The sequence below is a fragment of the Coffea arabica genome, chromosome 2c (genome assembly GCF_036785885.1).
Source record: "Coffea arabica cultivar ET-39 chromosome 2c, Coffea Arabica ET-39 HiFi, whole genome shotgun sequence".
In the NCBI taxonomy this organism is placed as follows: domain Eukaryota; kingdom Viridiplantae; phylum Streptophyta; class Magnoliopsida; order Gentianales; family Rubiaceae; genus Coffea; species Coffea arabica.
Genome location: NC_092312.1, coordinates 41,552,843 through 41,574,211, shown reverse-complemented (window position 1 = coordinate 41,574,211; position 21,369 = coordinate 41,552,843). Strand labels below are relative to the sequence as shown.

Here is a 21,369-nt window from a genome sequence, read left to right as displayed (position 1 = left end):
TCGAGCGAACGAAATGAAATTGAACTTGCTTCGCAAGCTCGGTTCACAAACTTGGTTCACAACTTGAACCTACAAACTTGGTGACCTCAAGACTAGGTTGGACTAGATTCGACCAAGCCCCGGCCGGCTCGAAATGTCCGTCTAGGTCTTGAGATCGGGCCCACAATTTCATCATATTTCACAAATTTCACAAAAGTCAACCCGAGCTACAAGCTCAATGGGTTCAGTCCCAAAGCAAGTCATATACATATATCATGTACAATTATATGCACATATTAGGGTTTAGGTCGAGTGTGATAAAATACACCCTAGCCTAAGTACCCTTACATTCATATTAAAACACATAAGCAACTTATACAAACAAACGGTCTGAGTACTTAAACAAAAGGAAGTATAGCCAAAATGCGGAGATCAAGTCATGTATCCCAACTATTAAGCCCCATTGGCACCGTCTAACCCGTCACCGTCTGAAATAAAAGATTGCATAACAACATATCACAAACAACTACTAGAATGCATAAATCAACAAAAATGGAAAAATTGGCACATGCAAGTGCAGAAACGGCAAACGAAAACGGAATCGGCCGGCAAACGGAAACGGCAGATTTGGTACCTAGAACTATTTTGATCACATTTCAGGCTACAATTATCGGATCGAAGTGTATGAGGTACCGTTACGAACCTAAGAAGAAAGGCTACAACATTCATGAAGACATCTCAAGCCAGATCTCAATGGAACTAGGACAAAAATGCATAAAACAGTTCCAGCCATTTCATTTCGGGTTACCAAACAGGCCCTGTTTGAAAGACCATAAATCACCACTCAAAGATCGGAATCAAGAAATTCCAGAGGCGTTAGAAAGCTCATTTATAAGGTTATAACTTTTGTGTTTGGTACAAAAGCTGAATCAGTACAGAGCATAAGGAAAAATGGGTCCAAAGTTCCTGTCAGAACTGTCCAAATTCAAAGGCAGTTCCGACAACCATTTTTGTTTTGGTCATAACTGAAGCTACGGAACTCGGCTTTGGATGAACCTTATAGTGTTTCGAAGCTAAGACCAAGATCTACATTTCCTATGAAGGGATCAACACCCAGTTCGCACGTTATCCTGGCAAACCGAGCATGGCCAGAGGCCAAATTTAAAAACGTAACACAATCCCGTTTCAAAATAGGAGTGAGTGTTTTGGCTATAACTCGGGCTACACTGATCCGTTTGATCTGAAATTTTGCAAGCATATTCAGAACTTAAGAGGCTACAACTTTCATGTTTTGAGCAGCTTCCGAATCAGTACGTAACATAAATAAAAATAGAGTCCATTTTCAAATTTGTGAGCTGCCCTGTTTCCAGTTTTGCTGGTTTTTAAACTTTGCAAACACATGGTTCATTTCTATGGTTCTCATGCAAGGTTTCCCACCAATTTCATACCAAATAAACACACATATACCACCTTCTATTTGCCCTACAAGAAAACCTAAATTCCTTTCCCAAATTCATCCCAAAATTTAACAATCACTAACCTTAGTCTAGGCACTAATCTTACTAACTCCAACTAGTTCTACCACCTTAACCAACTACACCTTACTCATCTAAACCCTAACTCAGCTAACATAACTTCCCCTTAGCCTAGGGTTTCATGGCCAAATCTGATTTTTGCTAAGAATCACCATACAAGTGAAATTAATACACCAATGACTCCATTTCCAAGCTCAAAACCAACCAAAGCAACTTAATAACTCATGAAATCAAAACAAACCCTAGGTCTTCATAGCTCAACCAAAATTTAGGCAACCATAACTCAACAAAATAAACCATAAAATTCCTTCATAAGCATCTTATAAGCAACAAGACATTAAAACAACTCCATGAAACATCATTTTAATCCATCAAAGACCAACCTTAACTTTACCAAGTTTTCAAGTGACAGTTTTACCTTCTAATTGCAAGTTTCCTAGGTTGATCTTCCAAAACTCAAGCTCCAAGTTGTTCCTTCAAGATCCAAACTCAAGATGGATAGCTAAAAAAATGATGAACTTGGAAGAATTTTCTTCTCCTTCTCTTGCTCTAGGTTCGGCCAACTCCCTCTCTCTCTCTCTTTGATTTTGTTTTGTTTATTTCTTAGCTTTATCTCACAAATCCTACAATATAAGCTTAGTCAAAGCCTTAGGAGATATTTTCCAACACCACCAATTACATAAAAGCTCCCAATTTACTCCTTAGCCCTTACACCTTTAATTTCTCTTTCTTACACTATTGCCCAAACATATATATAAAGCTTTCAATTAACTCCATAGGACCTAAACTTAATCTAGTCCAAACTAATTACTCTTACTTAATTCCTCTACTAATCACCCTACTAACTTAATCAGCTACACTTAATCATATTTTATCCATAAGAAAAACAATTAAACAACAACCTTTATAACATTGGCAAAATTAAGGTTTTAAACCCAACTTAAGCTTTCTAAACATGAATTACAACTCAAATTTGTGATTAATACAAAAGCTAGGATTTATAAATAATCCAATTTAGGGTTTTCGAATAATTTAGTACAAAATAGAACAAAATGCTATTAATATCACATAATTTCGAAATTAAGGACTATCCGGGGTCTCACAGTACTACCTATCTCCAGGTAGTGTCACCACTTGGGAGCAGTTAAAGAAAAAATTCTTGAAAAAATATTTTCCTGCTTCCCGAGCTGCGAGTCTGAGGAAGGAGATATGCGGTATCAAGCAACATCTAGGAGAGTTGCTCTTTGATTACTGGGAAAGGTTCAAAAAGTTATGCATCAAGTGTCCTCAACACCAAATAAGTGAGCAATTGCTCATCCAGTATTTTTATGAGGGACTACTTTTCAGAGACAGGAGCATTATTGATACTGCAAGTGGTGGCGTGTTGGTGAACAAAACGCCTTGAGAAGTATGGGACCTGATTGAAGGGATGGCTGAAAATTCATAGCAGTTCGGTACAAGAGAGGATGTCCCAATACGTAGGGTGAATGAGGTGGAAACATCCTCCATCCAACAACAGTTGTCCGAGTTAACATCTTTTGTTAGGCAATTGGCTGTAGGAAATGCACCACAAATCAAGGTGTGTGGGATTTGTATTGTGAAGACTCATGTTTTTATTTTTAAAATAGTCATTTTATAATTATTTACCCTAGAGTTAGTTACTTATATTATCATTGCATGAATTGCTTTTAAATATCGCTCTACCGTGCGCAAGTTGAAAATTCGCGTAAATCGTGTCGGAACGACTAAGTGGGGATTTGAGAAATTTATATTAGACTCGTAAGAGTGAGTAATTATAGTGTTAAAGGAATTACATTGGAGAATTTGTGACAGCCCCACCTTCCCCTAAGGCGAACCAAAGGGGTTAGCGGACTGCCTGTCTAACTCTCGGTAGGACTAATGGTGCAGTTTAGAGTGATCTAATACGTTCTGGAACATACAAACGCGCGAAAACAAGCCAAAATAAAAAAAAATTAAAAAAAAGGAAACCGAAGCCGGTCATGAATAGTAACCGACACGTCAACATCCGGCCAAACATCACATATCTTGAAATTCAACATTTACAAACCAAAATGGCATACAAAATTATCCCATAAGTTTATACATATACGGTTTGCCAAATCAAAAGAGAAATCGGACCCAAAAGTACATTTAGTGTTTCAATCAATGAACTATACAAAAGATATGTCCAACTAGCTCAATTCGGCAACCAACTATCAAATCCAGTCCAAAAGTATTTATTTTCCTGTAAGGAAAACAAAAGGAACGGTGTGAGCTTACGCCCAGTGGTATACTATCACATAAGCAACCAAATCATATAAGCATAAAGCGGTCAAAAGAAATAAATCAAGATCACACATTATCAAGATGGTAAAAGGATACGGACGGCTCTCAAGAGCCCCCTTCCTCGCTCGTATACTTGATCGAACTTCATTGACCCTTCGTCAATGTTTACAAAGTAACCAACCGTAGGCTCCACTTTACTTCCATTCCGTCCACCCAACATACCCCTACCGGGCCCTAACTCCATACAGTAGAAATTTGGTAATACTCGAGTATACCGGAATCAAGAGTCTCACTACTACAAGATTCCAAATAACAGTCCCCATGACTCATCGACTTTCACGACCAAGCCCTCGCCGGCTCGATTCAATCGATTACCAATGGGGTTGAGCTCAGTAGTATAGTAAAGCCGTTGGATCCTCGTCCAAACGACACCAAAACCAGTTTTCCATGATCATATCCAGTATTACAGTGAAACAGTAGACAGTCATTAATAAGATCAAAGGGGGTGAGGGCGATCAAGTACACCCTCACCTTAACCGATTTCAATGGCCAAAATAAGCCTTCAAGGCATCACAATCACATATAGCAAAGCCACATTGTAAACAAACAAGTGAGTAGTACACTCACCAATCACGCAAATGATATTTCATGCACTTCTGCCTAAGAGCGTCTTGTACCACCGTCACGTCCTAAAACATTCAAATAAGCATAATAAGACTCGATTACAATTTATAACCAAGTCTATATACCACCAAAATAAGGTTCCACGAGAATATATAAACACTAGAGTAAACCAGGAAAATCCGGAAATGGCATTAAGCACTAAGCTAGAAAAATAGTTTTTGACGTCATTATGCGGTTTTGGCACCATCGGCACTACGATTATCGGATGGAGGAGTAAGATACACCGTTTTGAAGCTAAGAGATAGGGCTACATAGTTAAAGAAGGTCACCCAGTCCAGTTTCGAGTGGAACAAGGTCAAATATGCGATATACTACACCAGAACCGCAAAACAGGTTCACAAACCGCATTCTGGTTCAAATATCATAAGTCAGGCTACCTAAGTCCAAATCAGGTGATTCCAAAGCCATTCGAAAGCTAAGATACAAGGCTACAATTCATCAGAAGACATCAACAACCCAATCAGAAGCATTCCCACTCAAATTAACCAATCACAGACGCAATTATCAAATTTGGGTAGAAACAGGGCAGCAGGGGTAATTCAGTCTTTTCACAAGCTACGTTGCTCCGATTGACTGAAATTTTGCAGGCATCTCTAAAATATCATTCCTTACAACTTTCATGTTTTAACCCAAGGCCAATTCGGCCTCTAACTATGAGGTACCATGCCAGGCAGAATGTAAAATAATGAAACGGAGCTTTCCAAATTTCTCTCCAAGCAGAAATTTCTAGCAATTAACCACCATACACACCTTCTAGCTTCATCCTATATCATTTTCCATCATCATACATGACCACATAATAATAATCAGAGAAAAACAGAAAAATCACCAATAATTATAAAACTTCACCAATTCAATCCAAAATCATGAAATAGCACCAACAATCATCACCTCAACTCACATAAGTTACTAATTAAACATTATTGGAAGGAAAAGAGTAGTTTCTTAGTCACTCACCTTATAAAACAAGAAAGGAAGTAATTCAACACCTTAGCTTTCCAAACAATTTCACCAATCACTTCAAAATCACCAAGTGGAGGAGTTTTGTGGAGGCAAACCAAAATTAAACGGTAGGGGTGGAAGATTGAGCAAGTTTGGATCAAATTTTTGGAGAGCTTTTCTTTTCTTTTCTTTTCTTTTCTTCCTAGGGAGGGCCGGCTTCAAGCTTGCTATTTTTGGGGATTTTTGGATCAAATTTTTGAGTTATTTTGGTAAAATGGTAAAAGCATGAATAGTAAGTCAAAAGTAGGATTTAATCTCTAAGTGACACATGTCACTTTCATTAATTGCTTGCCTAACTTTTGTCTCTCTCACACCTATCCACTTGGTACCTCTAAATATTTCATAACACCCGGTAAATTAAACCCAGTATCCAAAACTTAACCTGACTGGCCGAATTTTTCCGAACTTTTCACACTAGTGGGTCCCACATCCGATATCTACTCTTAATTTTTCAAAAACTATCCGATACTAGGAAAATCATCTAAAAACTATATTTACTCATAAAATTTATCAGAAAAATTTTCCTAATAAAGAAAATGCAGAAACATGCCATTAAAAGAAAATAAACCCTAGAAAAATAAGAAAATTACTAGTTCTCACAGGATTAGTGTACTAGTGCAACAAATAAGAGAGAAAAGTGGTGGTACGAAACACTATTCGTCAACTATTCAAAGTTGACTTTGGCACACCTTGTTGCTCCTTTTTCCCTCCAAGCTTCCAAGACAAGATTCACAACTCAAACCACTCTCTCTCCTCTCTTTGGTCGGCCAAAACAAGGAAGAAAAGAAGGGAAGAAAGCTCTCTTCATCTTGCTCCAATTTTTGCTTCCATTTCACTTGAAAATCTTCACCCAACTCACAAAACCTTTGGAGATTAGTTCTAGCTTGTAGGAAGACAACATCTTGTGGAGCTTCTTGGAGGATTTGTGGTGGAAAATTTTGATTTTTCATCTAGGGTTAGAGGTAATCCTTTAACTCTTCTAGTCTTTCTATTTTCTTCAGGAATCATGGCTAGTTTTGCATGGGTTTGAAACCCTAAGCAAGAAATAGGCTAGGGGACTTGAGGAATTTCATTTCTCGCCTTAATCTCTAGGCTAGCGGTCTTGAGGTAGATTATAGGTAGCTGACTTGAGGATTAAAATGCTTGATTATTGTGTTTATGTGTTATATGTGAGGATTACGATTAGAAAAGGGAGAGAAAGTTGGAAAATTTTGGTTAGTGTGCTGGCCGAAAATTCTGTCCATTGTTGCTCTGTTTTAATTCGAAATTTTGATGCTTTTTTGACTGTGAAATTGATGATTATATGTTGTATATTGTGTGTAGAATGTGCCTTACAAAAATCGTTTCATTTGGTTGTACAAAACTTGAGTTTTGGCAAGAATCAAATATGAAAAACGTATAGCAGAGGTCTCAGACAGTGCTTCTTTGTTCGAACATATCTCTTTGTAAAAAAGTCTAAATTGAGTGACATTTGTGGCATTTGAAACTAGACATTCATAGCTTTCTAACAGCATAAAAATCACCTGCTAGTTCGAACTGAGTGAACCGTAGTGATTCAGCAAATTTGACTATCCTGTTGTGACTGTCTGTCCGGGAGGAATGGAGAAGCTGCATCTTGTGGCTTGATTTTCTCTCACTTGTGAACTGATTTTGAAAATGACTCTTTCTGATGAAATGTAGAATTTTGAACCTAGTTTACAACTCCATAAACCATTCTTAATTTGAACTTGTATTGAGTGAGATGTGATCTGATTTTGAAAGTGCAACAAAGCTGGAAACTGGAAAGTTTTTCCCTTCTTGCTAGCCGCATGGTCAGGTTTATTTTGGGATGTTTTGTTTCAAAAATTTTGATGTCAATTACCCATAAATTGTTTATTAAATGTTTCTAGAACCTTGGTTTCAAAAATGGATCGATTTGGGGCTGATTTCATTGTACCAAACTTTTGAAAAGAAAGAAAAAGTGGGTTGGCAGATTTACTTTGAAAATTTCATGAACTTTAGTCATTTTGTTAACTACTTTCCCACATGATTTTTTGCCTATAATTTGATAGAGAGGTAGTCCACATATGGAAGCTTAAGTGTACCAAATTTGGTGTAATTCAAATACCATTTCGATACTCAAATAACGCCCCAAAGATCGCTCTTCAAATCTGGAAATTTCTGATCAGTGTACAAAATTCAGTCGACTTTAAGCTACTATATCTTGATGCTCAAAGCTCCAAATTTAGTTCTGTTTGTTGTGTTTGAAACATTGTTTGGAACTTTTATTCTATTACAAATTTCAAGGACTGATTCACTTTTTGTGAATTATGCTGAATTCCTAAAGAGTGCTGGAAAACCAAGACTGGTTCAAACCTGTCTTCTTGGAACTGAAACTTTGAGCTGAAAAATGAATACTTTCTGTTTGGAACCATGAAAAAGTGTCTTCTAGAAAATTTTAGTACTCCGAACCTAGTTTCCGATGGTATAAATTTTACAATTTTTGGACATGGCAAACTCAATATCGGATTTTTCAAAGATCGTCGCGCAAAACAAAAATTTTCCGAATTCGTAAGAAATGAGTTTTTGAGAACTTCTCACTCTCTCTCGATATCGATAGACCGTTTTAAACTCGATTTCATGGAAGAGAGAAGTCTCTCTTGGGACTTTAACTCCTCACTTTTGAACCTCGATTTTCGAGAGATTAAGGTTCTCTTTTAAGACATTGACTTAGTCTAAACAAGTGTACATTCTTTCTTGGTTGATGCATGGTTGTAAGTGATAGAAAATTGTTATTTCTTCAGGCGCTCAAGAGAATCTCGGAACGGATGCCTAAAAGCTTGTTTGATCACTCACTCACTTTTGACTTGGAGAGTGTCAAGTGCATGATTTGTTGTTAAGTACGTGAATTGCTTCTTGTCAATTATGTGAATTCGAATTCTCGAGACAAGTGTGTACTTTATCGTACTCGTTCTCTTTTAAATGAAATTATGATTGAATTTCGCTATGTGAATTGATATTCGACTCGTGTGAAGTGATGTGGTTGTGAATCATATTTGTGATCATCGATTGGAGCATTGTCTCATCGACTTATATTCGTATTCGGGGGATGCCCAAACTCATAGGCTAACCTTGTGACTCGAGCCGGCATGAGTTTGGTCAAGAAGCTTGGTGAACCATGAGATATTCGTAAAGCTTCATCTATTTGAGAGATCTCGCTTGGCATACTCGAGTAGTATCGCCTTCTAAATGATGAGCGGGCCCAGAACAGGGGGTGTAATGGTGAACGGGATTCGTGAAGTAAAGCGGTGTTCTACAGACTAAATATACCTACCCGATTGACGAAGTGTTATCACGTGGAGGTATATAATCGAGACTCGGCAAAGCAAGTAAATTCTAGCTCCTGAGAGTTCCTGTATCCTTGTTGACTGTGTTTTATTTCCAATTGTGAATTATTTGAATGTTATAGCTTTATTTCTTGTACAAGTGCTATTGCTACTTGAACTATGTGTTTGCATGTTTTTTTCTTGGCCTCACTGAGCAGTATCTTATCCTATTAGCTTTGTTTTCCTTAACAGGAGCCGAAATGGAAGGAATTATGGAGAAGCCAACTTGATGAACTTTTGATTAGGATTTTGAATGTAATTGTTTAGACAACTTTTGGGAGATTGTATATTTTGGGAATTGGATGTACTTTTGGTAACTTGTAATGTAAGATTTGACTATTTTAAGGAAGCGGCCCCTTTTCTTTATACCTTCGACTTTTATTATTTGGTTATTTATCCTTAAGTTTAAATTGGATCTGTATCGAGTCCTGGCGAGAGTTGGGCAGGTGTCCCGCCGATACCCTTTGGTTCGCCTTAGGGAGAAGTAGGAGCGTCACATGTACTACTATGGGTCATTCTACAGAGATGTGCCCAATGATTCAAAAAGAAAGTGCGGAGCAAGTAAACATGGCTGGTCACACGCCCGCGCCAAGAAAACCATATGACCCGTATTCGAACACGTACAATTCGGGTTGAAGAGATCACCCTAACCTCAGTTATGGAGGAAATAGGCAATTAAATTTTGTGCCGAATAGACCGCAAGGGTATCAACATCAATATCAACCTCACCCGCCACCACCTCCTCCAAGCTCAGGCCCATCTCTAGAAGAAATGATGAAGTAGTTAATTGCTAGTCAACAAAAGACGGATTCCGACCTACAAAATATGAGGAATCAAATGGGACAGATGCAAGCAATGCAGATTCAGATGAGTCAAATGGCAATAGCAATCAACCGCCTGGAATCCCAAGTTCAAGGAAAATTGCCGTCTCAACCTGAACTAAACCTGAAAAACGTAAGTGCAATGACCTTATGAAGGGAGAAGGAAATTCAGGGACCCAAACTTGTGTTTCCTAAGGACAAGAATAAAGAAAAAAATTAAGAAAGAGCTTGAGGAGGAGGATAGAAGCAGAAAAAATCCAGTGGTAATCCCTGACCCAATCATTGAGGTTAAAACTAATTTGCCTCCCTTTTTTAACAGGTTGGAGAAATCAAAGAAGCAAGACAAGGAGAAAGAGATCTTGGAAATATTCCATAAGGCAGAAATCAACATTCCCCTATTAGATGCAATCAAACAAGTCCCAAAGTACGAGAAATTTTTGAAAGACTTGTGTGTCAACCGAATGAGGCTAAAGGGAGACGAAAGAGTTATTGTGGGGGAAAACGTGTCAGCGGCTCTACAGAGGAAACTCCCACCGAAATACGGGGATCCAGATATGTTTACTATCCCCTGTAGGATAGGTAATACTCTGATTAGAAATGCCATGTTGGACTTTAGAGTATCAATCAATGTAATCCTAAATTTATTTATGGTTCTTTGAACCTAGATCCATTAAAAGAAATTGGGATAATAATCCAATTAACTAACTGAACGAATGCCTATTCTGATGGGTTGGTCGAAGATGTGTTGGTTAAAATTAATGAATTGGTATTCCCAATTGATTTTTATGTACTTGACATGGATGATGATCATTCTCTTGACCCCTCACCTTTGTTGTTAGGTAGACCCTTCTTAAATACTACCCAGACTAAGATTGATATTAGTAAGAGTACTCTCATAATGGTATTTGATGGAGAAGTAGTTTACTTTAACATTTTTGATACAATGAAACATCTTGTTAACTCTCATTCTGTGTTTGCCATTCATGCTACTAATCCCTCCGTGCAAGAATTTTTTGAGTTCGATTGTAAGGGTAAATTCAAAATTCTTGCAAACCAGTATCATGGGATGAAAGCACTTTATGAGGTGAAAATCAGTAGAAAATTAAAGAAGATGGTTGCATTCAATTACTATTTGGATCCCGAAGGAATATCACTGAATACGAGAAAATCTGAATTACATCCAGATTGAGGAGTGGTGTTTAATGTCTAGCCAAAAATATTAAAGAAAGGTGCTTATTGGGAGGCAACCCAATTTCTTTCAGTTGTTTGTTCAGTTTTATTTGATAGTTTCAATACATTTTCATAGAGTTTTTCCAAATTTATGGTTTAATTTTTCATTTTTGATGATTAGTAGGTGTCATCCTGACATGACGCGCCTGCGTCAATAGGACGCGTGATAATGTGCATCTCCTAGGTGCTTCATCAGAAGGGTTTCCACCCTCATGACGTGCCTGCATCAAGTCACCTGGAGAGTTCTTCCTTCAATCCTGCAGCGGACTGACCGACATGACGCGCCCTCGTCAATAAGGCACGTGGTAACTTTTAATTCAACGACTCTTCATCAGAAGGGTTCTTGCCATCATGACGCGCCCGCATCACCAGGGCACATGATAATGAACAATTCGCAAACTCTCCATCAAAAGGATTTCCACCCTTATGACGCACCCGTGTCAATAGAGCACGTGGTAACTTTGAACTCAACGGACATTCATCAAAAAGGTTCTTGCCTTCTTGACATGCCCACGTCATATATATATAATAAATAAAATAAAAAGATAATAAAAAAAATTTTCATTTCATCTCAAAAAAAAAATCGTAACCTACTTCTTCTTCTTCTTTCTTTCTTTTTTTTCTTTCTTTCTCCCTTTCTTTTTTCTTCCTTTCCTCTTCCCCTGCTTTTCCCTCTTTTCCCCTCGGCCGAGATCCTCAAGTCCCTCGCGGCGCTACCTGCCTCCTCGCGTCGCCAGTCTCTCCCTCACTCTCTCTCTCTCTCGCGACCCACGACTGCTACCACCAAGTCCGCCGCCATCTTCCCTGCTGCAACTCCCCACGCCATCGCTGTCTTCATCGACCCACGGTCGTCTGCCACCACCATCCACGTCGCGCACCGCCGTCTGCCGACACCCACAGAGCGCCGCCCATCTCCTCTTGCCGCCACGTCCTCTCTCTTGCGGCGTCCTATGCACACCACCAATACATCTCCGCCGCTCATCGCCCTTTTCACCCGACCGTCGTTCCCACCTATCCCAGAGCTGATCGAGACCCTCCACTATGCATTCGGGGAAATTTCATTGTCCTTTTTGCTTTATTTGTTCTATTACCTCCATCGAGGACAATGTCGAATTTAGGTGTGGGGAGGAGAGCTGTGGTACAACTAGTATTTTTAGTTTTTAGATGTTTTTCCTTTATTTCTTGTTATTTGTTCTATTTTTCATTTATTTTCTTTTTTACTTTTATTTGTGATCAGCAGTTCTGTGATTGCCAAAGATTGACGATCGTTGATTGACTCTAATTCTCCTATTGTCAAGTTTTAGTAATAAAAATGTATCAAGTTAATTTGGTTAAATTCAAAAAATTATCTTTTTGGTGAATATTGATGATTTTGTGACTTTTATAATTTTTGGTTAACTTTTCTAGGTATAGGGAATAACTGCTTGGCATTTTCATGTGAATTTGGTCTAATTATTAACTTTAGTTCTCCATGTTCGAGGAATTGAGGCTAACTGCTATTATTTTATGTGATATCTTGAGTTATTTTGCTACCTGGTTGTGAATAAAGTTTGCTGTACTCCGCTAGTTATTACTGCTAAATAACCAGGGATTTTCACCAAAAGTGTCGATTCTCGCATCAAAAAGTAGTACTATCTATGAGTACATGGTCTTATAACTATAGGAGCTGAGTAATCGGACTCTTTCATCTGACAAATGTTAAAATTTGCGTCAAAAGGTTCTAATGGCTAGAGACTAAATCCATTATTATTACTATTGAAAAGAAAAAAGAAAAGAATGACAGAAAAACATGATAAAAAAGTGTGAAAGTTGTATAAATATGTGCTTAAAGCCAGCTTGCCGATCTATGGATTAAATGTTGAAATTTTGGTTAATAGTTGGACCATTTGCTGATAAATGTTGATCGACCATTCCTTTTTCTTAGAATAGTTAGCCATAAATTGGAAGAGTCTACGGTTTAGAAGCTAACTGAGGAGATGTTCTTGGATCTCGACCATTGATGCTTGATATGTGTTTTCTCGGTATCTTGGCAATAAGGTAGATGGAGTGATAGCCATTGTCAGGAATTGGTGTGACAGCCCCACCTTCCCCTAAGGCGAACCAAAGGGGTTAGCGGACTGCCTGCCCAGCTCTCGCCAGGACTACGGATCAGTTTATTTCGATCTATTATGTCCCGGAACATACCAACGCGCACACACAAGTCAAAATCACAAAATAAAAAAAAACACGAAATTCGCGCCGATGATGAACAGTGACGAACACGTCAGAATCCGGTCGGAATCTGGCCGGATACTGGCCAGAGAGCAGTCCAAATTTTTTCAAAAACTCCATGCAATCCGGCCGGCAATCCGGCCAGTTTCTGGCCGGATTCCTGGCCGGATTCAGTTCTGTTCATTCCCGCCAAATTTTTTCCTTTTCCGTTTGAAATGCGTATCAGTCCGAAATCCAATCAAACATCGACCAAACATATATATACATTGAAATTCAACATTTACAATCAAATAGACATGCCACATCTATTTATCATGATTATACATATTCGGTTTGCCAATCCAAAAGAAAGTGAACCCAATACACACTAGGGTTTCATTCAAAGAGCTATTCAAAAGATACATATACAAGAGCTCAATTTGGCAACCGACAAGTATGAACTTTTCCCCAAAGGTGATCATTTTCCTGTAAGGAAAACAAATGGAACGGAGTGAGCTAAAGCTCAGTGAGTTACTACCACATAAGCATCCAAAATCACATAAGCGTAACCGTTCAGTTCAAGTATGCAAATAAGAAGTAAATCAAATCAGTGAAAGGATACGGACGGCTCTCAAGAGCCCATTTCCTCGCTTATTTTCTTGATCCAACCTCATTGACCCTCCGTCAATGTTAAAAGTACCAAACCGTAGACCTCACTTTACTTCCATTCCTTCCACCCAACATACCCCAACCGGGCCCGCACTCCAATCAGTCACTTTTGGTAATACTCGAGTTTACCGGAATCAAGAGTCTCATTACTACAAGATTCCTCAGTACAGTCCCCGTGGCATGTCAATTTTCACGACCAAGCCCTCGCCGGCTCGATTCAATGGACTACCATCGGGGTTGAGCTCAGTAATACAGTAAAGCTGTTGGATATTCGTCCAAACGACACCAAATCAGGTTTCCATGAAATGGAATTCAATAGCTCATATATTAAGTTCAGTAATACAGTGAAACGGTAAACAATCAGTAATACCATCAAAAGGGGTGAGGGCGATCAAGTACACCCTCACCTTGATCAATTCCATTATCCAAATAAGCCTTCAAGGCATCACAATCACATATAGCAAAGCCACATTGTAAGCATTCAAGTGAGTAGTGCACTCACCAATCAAGTAGGTGGTGTTTCATGCACCGCCGTCACAAGTACGTCGTGATCTACCGTCACACCCTAGAACATGCAAACAAATACAATGAGACTCGATAACTAGTCATAAAGCAATGCCAATCACAACCCCAATAGGGTTTCATAGGCATATACAAGCATCATGAGTAACCAGAAATTCAAGAAATGGCATTAGCTTTGGCCCTGAATAAAAACAGTTTTGTCCTTATTTTGCGATAATGGCGCTAAAGTCACTACGATCATCGGATGAGGGTGCAAGACCTACCGTTTCGAAGCTAAGAACCAGGACTACAACAATGTAGAAGGTCACTCAGTCCAATTCCTATCACAACCCGGTCAAATATGCAAGACACTAAACCAGAACCGTAATTGCAGGTTTACAAATTACACTATGGTGTAATTAGTCTAACTCAGTCTATACAAGTCCAAATGCATTGATTCCAATGGCATATGGTAGCTAAGACATCAAGCTACATTCCATCAGAAGACCTCAACAACCAAATCCAAAGCAATTCCAGTCAAAACAGTCAATTACAGGCGCAGTTCTGCCATCCTGATGAACCCAGATCAGCAATAGTAATTTTGACATTTCTCACTCTACACTACTCCAAATGACCTGAAATTTTACAGGCACCTCAAACACATCAATACCTACAACTTTCATGTTTTAAGTAAAGGCCAATTCGGCTTCTAATCATATGATACAAAACCGGACAGAAAAGGGGGTTATGAAACCCTAACTTTTCACATTTCAATCCAAACCCAAAATTGGTTGCAATTGTCAATAATTCACACCTATTAGAGTCATTGTAGGCCATTGCCAATCATCATAGAAGGCCCCAACATCATGATCACATTAAACCAGAAAAATCATCAATAAATTGAAAACTTCATCAAATCATCTCAAATCAAGAAATAAACCACAAATTTCAGCACTTTAGCTCCCATTAGGCACAAATTAAGCTTCATTAAGTGAAGGAGAGAGTTCAACCACCACTCACCTGGAAAACAAGAGAGGGAGAGTTGTTGATCACCTTAGCTTCCTCAAAAAACTTCACCAAATCACTTACTAGCACCAAATGGAGGGATTTTATGGAGTAGAAACAAGTTTAAGCACTTGATTTGGATGATTTGCCCTAGATGGTAGCTAAACTTGAGAAGTTTTTCTTTCTTCTTTGCTAGAGAGAGGGCCGGCCACAATGGTGAAAGAAAAGAGTGAATTTTGGTTAATTCTTTTTTTAGATATTTAACCAATTGGTCAAAAGGTCAAAACAATGAATAGTAAGTCATAAGCTACTTCCAATACAATGGTGACACTTGTCACCTCCATTAATGCAATCCTATCTTTTCTTTTTCCTCTCACATCAATCACTTCACATCCTCTACTTATCTTTTAACACCCGATAAATTTCACACAGTATTCGGAATTTAACCTAATTGGCCGAATTTTTCCGAACTTTTCGCACTAGTGGGTCCCACGTCCATTATATACTCTTAATTTTTCAAAAACTCTCCAATACTAGAAAAATCATCTAAAAACTATACTTACTCATAAAATTTACCAGGAGAATTTTCCTAAGCCAGAAAATGCAGAAAACACGTCTTTAAAGGGGAAAAACCCTAGGAAAATTATTAGGGAATTTACGGGTTCTCACAATTGGTATTTGTTTGCTGTTCTCATGCTTGAGGACAAGCATGGTCTAGGTGTGAGGGGAATTGATAAGTCATAGTTTTATCATTTATTTTATAGTTAATTCCCTCATATTATCTTACCAACTGTGCATTAATTGGCAGATTCTACTCGCTTTTGAAAATTTGTATTTATTGCAAGAATTGGAACAAAATGCCATAAAAAGGTGCTAATTTGATGGTAGTCAGCAGAAGAGTTTGAGTAGTAAAAAGGAACAAGAGTCCAATCAGAGAATGTTTCCCTTATCCAGTGGTCAACTGCGGCAGATTAGGAGAAAATTTTGGGGAACTTCCCTTTTCTGTTTTTAGTAATTTCCAAAGAGGATGGAGGTCAGGCTCAACTAGGAGTCTTCCCTTCTATTCCACTTAGTAGCCATATAGGAAGTAGGGATTAGTAAGGAAAAATAGCAGACCATATTATTCACTTTACTTTTTTGACTTTTCATCTTATTCTTTCTATTGTTCTTATTCCATCGGATTCAATAATCTCAATTTGAAGACAATGTATGCGCCAATTGTTTTTGCGATTTTGCATGGAATTTTCTCCACAAAGATGAACTAAGTCTATACTCTAGTCAAGGAACAACGGAGGATTTGGTTCGACTTAAATTGTGAGATCTAACTGATTTTAATTTTTCTATTATTTTCTGGTATTTGTATATTTCCTGTTTTATTTTCTTATGGTTGTTGTATTATTTAATTGTTACGGGCCCGGATGTTAGATTAATTTAATAACCTAGAGCCAATTAAAATAATTAAATCTATAATTGTTTGATTGTTCTAAATTGGTGGCAACTGGCATAATTGGGGTTATGTCAGGGAAATATAGGGCTAATTTGTAAACAACCCTCGTAGTGTGTTGTTTGGTTAGAACAGGGTTTCTCTAAATTTTAAAGTAATTGTGAAATTTAATTTTACGGTCGTACCTTAGCTATCGATAATTACGGAGAAATTGATTGTCATCGCTCGTTTGACTATTATAACTTGTTTATCAGTTTATATGTGAAATTATTCTTGCATTGATGATCAATTAGAAGAACCATTTTCGAAGTTGCTTCTTGAGTAGAGCTATCCAATACTATTTGAGTTTTTATAGTCTGCCATTTAATTTTTAGTTAATTGCAATATTCGATTAGCATAACTTATTGTTAATTTCCCTAAAATCCCCCTATAACTTCAACATTAGTAGTAACGAATTACTCCTAATCCCTGTGAATTTGACCCTACTTGCCTTATATACAAATTAACAAGTTCTCGTGAATAAATTCTGTTATATCGAATTTAGCAAACTCTTCGAAGTTAGGGTGAATCTAGTAACCCATTGCATATCCAGAGTCCCTGCTCCAGTACTAGAATTGACTCGAAACTACTTTTGTTGGCAACTAGGATTATCATTATTATTATTGCACAGGCATTGACAACCTGTTAGACAGTGAATATTTGGCAAGATAGATGGGTCACTAGAGTAGAAAATGGAAAAGTCTCAATAACAAAGCCTAATGATTGTCAGCTGAGGTATGACGCACCCATTTCTCCCAAGGGCGAACCCAAGGATATCCGTGGGACGGCTGCCCAAATCTCGCCAGAACTCGGTACAAATTCAATTCAAACTTAAAAATAACCAATCGATACTAGAAGTCGAAAATATAAAGGAAGGTCAATTCCTTACTAAATGTTCAATTCTTACATCAAAAGCTACCAAAAATACCTTAAATTCCCAAAATATACAAATTTCAAAAGTTGTCTAAACAAATACATTCAAAATTCTAATCAAATGAGCCATCAAGTAAGTTTCTCCAAAATTCCTCCCATTTCAACTCCAGTTAAGGAAAACAAATCTAACGAGGTGAGCGAATGCTCGTAAGGCCAAGAAAATCATGCAAGTAGGTAATTCAAGTAGCAATAAAGCTGGTACGAGAGATAAAGCTATAACATTCAAGCAATTCCCGAATATTCTCAAAACACATTCAAGAAGGATGCGGGAGCTCATTTCCACTTGTTTTGCCAAAATTCAATCCAATAGTTCGTAGAACTTTACTTATTTATGATTCTAAGTCGAATGAGAGATACCTCCCACCCGAATCGGTGTGGTACATACTATTGCTCAATGGTCGATTATACGTTTATGGTTCTGAGTCGAATGAGAGGTACCTCTCACCCGAATCGGTGTGGTACATACTATCGCTCAGTGGTCGATGAGACATCAATCCAATCGACTTATGCTTTGCTTATAGTTCTGAGTCGAATAAGAGGTACCTCCCACCCAAATTGGTGTGGTACATACTATCGCTTAGTAGTCGATGAGACATCGCACCAATCGACTTAGGATGGTTTATGGTTTTGAGACGACATGAGAGGTACCTCCCATCCGGATCGGTGTGGTACATGCTATCGCTCAGAGAACCAATCATTTATTTAGGGTTTTGAGCCGACATGAAAGGTACCTCCCACCCGAATCGGTGTGGTACATGCTATCACTCAGAGACCTGATTATACGATTATAGAGACCCGATTATACGATTATAATTATAAGGGTTGATGACATTCAGTCCAATCGACAAATACCGTTATAGACCGATGAGCACACTCCAATCGGCAGTCATATAGTTCAATTATGAATCGAGAAGATTCACTCCAACGACATATACAGCCATAGCATATAATGCAATTCAATTCAGACAATTCAATTACAATTCATTTTATTGAGAACGCATTCGATAAAGTACACACTCGACTCAACAGTTATAACCCATCCATTTCATAATGAGCAATTCACATAATTTCCAAATATTCATGCACTTGACACTCACCAATTGAAATAGGAAAGTAAGTACGTAAACAAGCCTTTAGGTGTTCCCCTCGAGATCCTCTTGAAGGTCTCCTTGAGCACCTGAGCAAACAATAGTTGTCTATTACACACTACCACTTAAAACCCCTAATTATCAAGGAAGATTGCACTCTTGTACAATCTAAGAAAACGTCACGAAAATGAGTCTTAATTTCTTATAAATTGAGACTCAAAAGTGGGGTTTAAATATACAAGAAAAATCCAATTTTCATCTTTGAAATTGTTGGACGGAAACGAGTAGGTATAAATCATTTTTTTTCAAACGAATGATTGAAGATGGACTGTAGAAGCCACGTCACAATCCGGCCGGATTTTTTGAAAATGTTCCCGCGCGAAAATTCTACAAAAATGGCCAAGAATTATCGAATTTAGGGGCATTCTTTGAAAAATCATAACTCACTCTTTGAAAATCCAAAATTAGAAAACTTGTTACTGTTGGAAACTACTTCCAAAGTGCTAATAGTTCCTAGAAGGCACTTTTCTATAATTTCAAATGGAAGACATTCAAATTTTGGGTCCAAGAGGCTGTTTTGGAATACCAAGACAGTTTTGGGTTAATTTTTGGCAAAGTTTGGAAATTCGGCAAAATTCACACAATGCGAACTAGCCTCTAAAATTTGAAACTCAATTAGATTTAAATCACATTTTAAAACACAATAAGCAGAACAAGAATCGGAATTTTGAGCACCAAGATATAGCGGCTCAAATTTACTGAAATTTTCTCACCAACCAAGGGTTTTCCAGATTTAAAATGGGAACTTTAAGACTTTGGTTGAACATCGAAATGGAATTGGAATGACACCAAATTTGGTAGTATTGTCCTACCATATGAGGGCTATTCCTCTGCCAAAGCTCATACAAAAATTCACATGGAAAATCGGTTAACAAAATCATTCAACTTCCAAGAATTTCCAAGGCAAAACTGCCTTGTGCATTCATCTCCCTTTTCTAAAACATTTGGCCAATGAAATCTTTTCAAACATGGTCCAATTATGAAGACAATGTCTAAGAAACATTAAAAATGTGTTAGATAGGTGATTAACACCAAGAGTTTCAAAATAACAACTCCCAAATCAAGATTAGCTATAAATCAGTCCAGAATCAGGGTTTTCTTTCACGATGATAGCTCTGAAATCTGGCCACAACTTACTCAATTCAACTCGAAATTGAGCATGTTGGTGGCGTTGAAAACTACATTCATAAGGCTACAATTTTTTAGAAGTAATCATTTTAAAATTCTGTCCACAACTAGCTCATATTTGAGCATCAAGTCGCAGCTCAAAACAGGGCTTCTAGTACAGACGAGAAACAGAATAGGTAAATTTACAAGGTTTGTATGGCTCACTTAGGTGGAATCAGGGCATGCATTTTATATCATTGGAAAACTAGAAGTGTCTAGTTTCTAATGCCACAAACGGCACTCGATTTCGACATCGGACCAAAGAGTTATGGCCGAAACAAAATCACTGCCAGAGAGGCTCTGGTTACATTTCCAGTTTTGCTACATTTTCGAAATCTCAACTTTTGGCCAACCAAATTGGATGATTTTTGGTGGTAACTTTCCACACAACCCACACAACATATTTACATCAAAATCAAGTTAATTGAACCACAAAAAAGTGCACTAAGGGTCACGGCAAAACAGGGGCAGAATTGTCACTTTTTCTCATCTCACTTCCTTTGAGTTTTCTTTCACAACACAAATCATTTTCACTAGATTAAGCACTAATTAAACATAAATAACATCAAATCTCATCAAATCAGTTCATCAAGCCATTGTAAGATTTCATAGAGCCCATTCACAAGATTTCCAACTATATAAAGCTACCCATATGAATCTATGAGCTCACAAGTGCAATACAACTTATATAAACCAAGATTCAAGAGGTTGATCATCATTTACCTTCTTAGATGGCTAGAGCAGAAATTTTCGGTCACCTTAAGCCCAAGAAAACCGTGAGAAACAAGCTCCTTGCCTAGCTTAAGCTGATCTCCAAGTGGTTTGCAAGTTGTGTGTAAATTTTGAAGTGATTTGATGAAGAAATGAAGCAAGAAAATGAGGAGCTTTTGGTTCTTCTTCCTTGGGAGGTGGCCGGCTGCTAGAGAGGGAGAAGAGAGTGTGTTTGGCTGATAATGAAGCTTCCTTGAGAAGCTTAAGTGTGTGGCCAAAAGTGCTCCAAAAGTCAACTAGGAATTGAGCGCGTTCGTGCGCGTTTCGTGCCCGATTCCTCTCGGATTTGTTTCACTTGTGCACTAAACCTCCAATGCACTTTCTTAAACATTATAATTATTCACTCTTAATAGTCTAGAATAAGTTTCTTAAATCTCCAATTAACCGCTTCGGCTCGATATACGCGAACTTTTGATTTGTGGCGAAGTTTCTAAGAAATTCTTATAACGATGGTATAACTAACTAATACTTGAGTACTTAAACATAAAAATACCTATTTTAAAACTAACGCATGAGTTCTCAAAACTCCAAGGTCACTGTACCATCAAATCAATTATTGACTCCATACGCGTATTCACTAAATCTAGCTAAACAAGTTTC

The 21,369-nt window shown here is 37.9% G+C and overlaps 1 non-coding gene across 1 annotated transcript; it reads right to left on the bottom strand.

The window, feature by feature from the left end:
- Positions 1 to 2,706: 2,706 nt before the first annotated feature.
- On the bottom strand, positions 2,707 to 2,813 carry LOC113728300 (small nucleolar RNA R71). Its single transcript, XR_003458029.1, has one exon. It is a non-coding gene; the product is annotated as a small nucleolar RNA R71 (small nucleolar RNA).
- Positions 2,814 to 21,369: the final 18,556 nt, after the last annotated feature.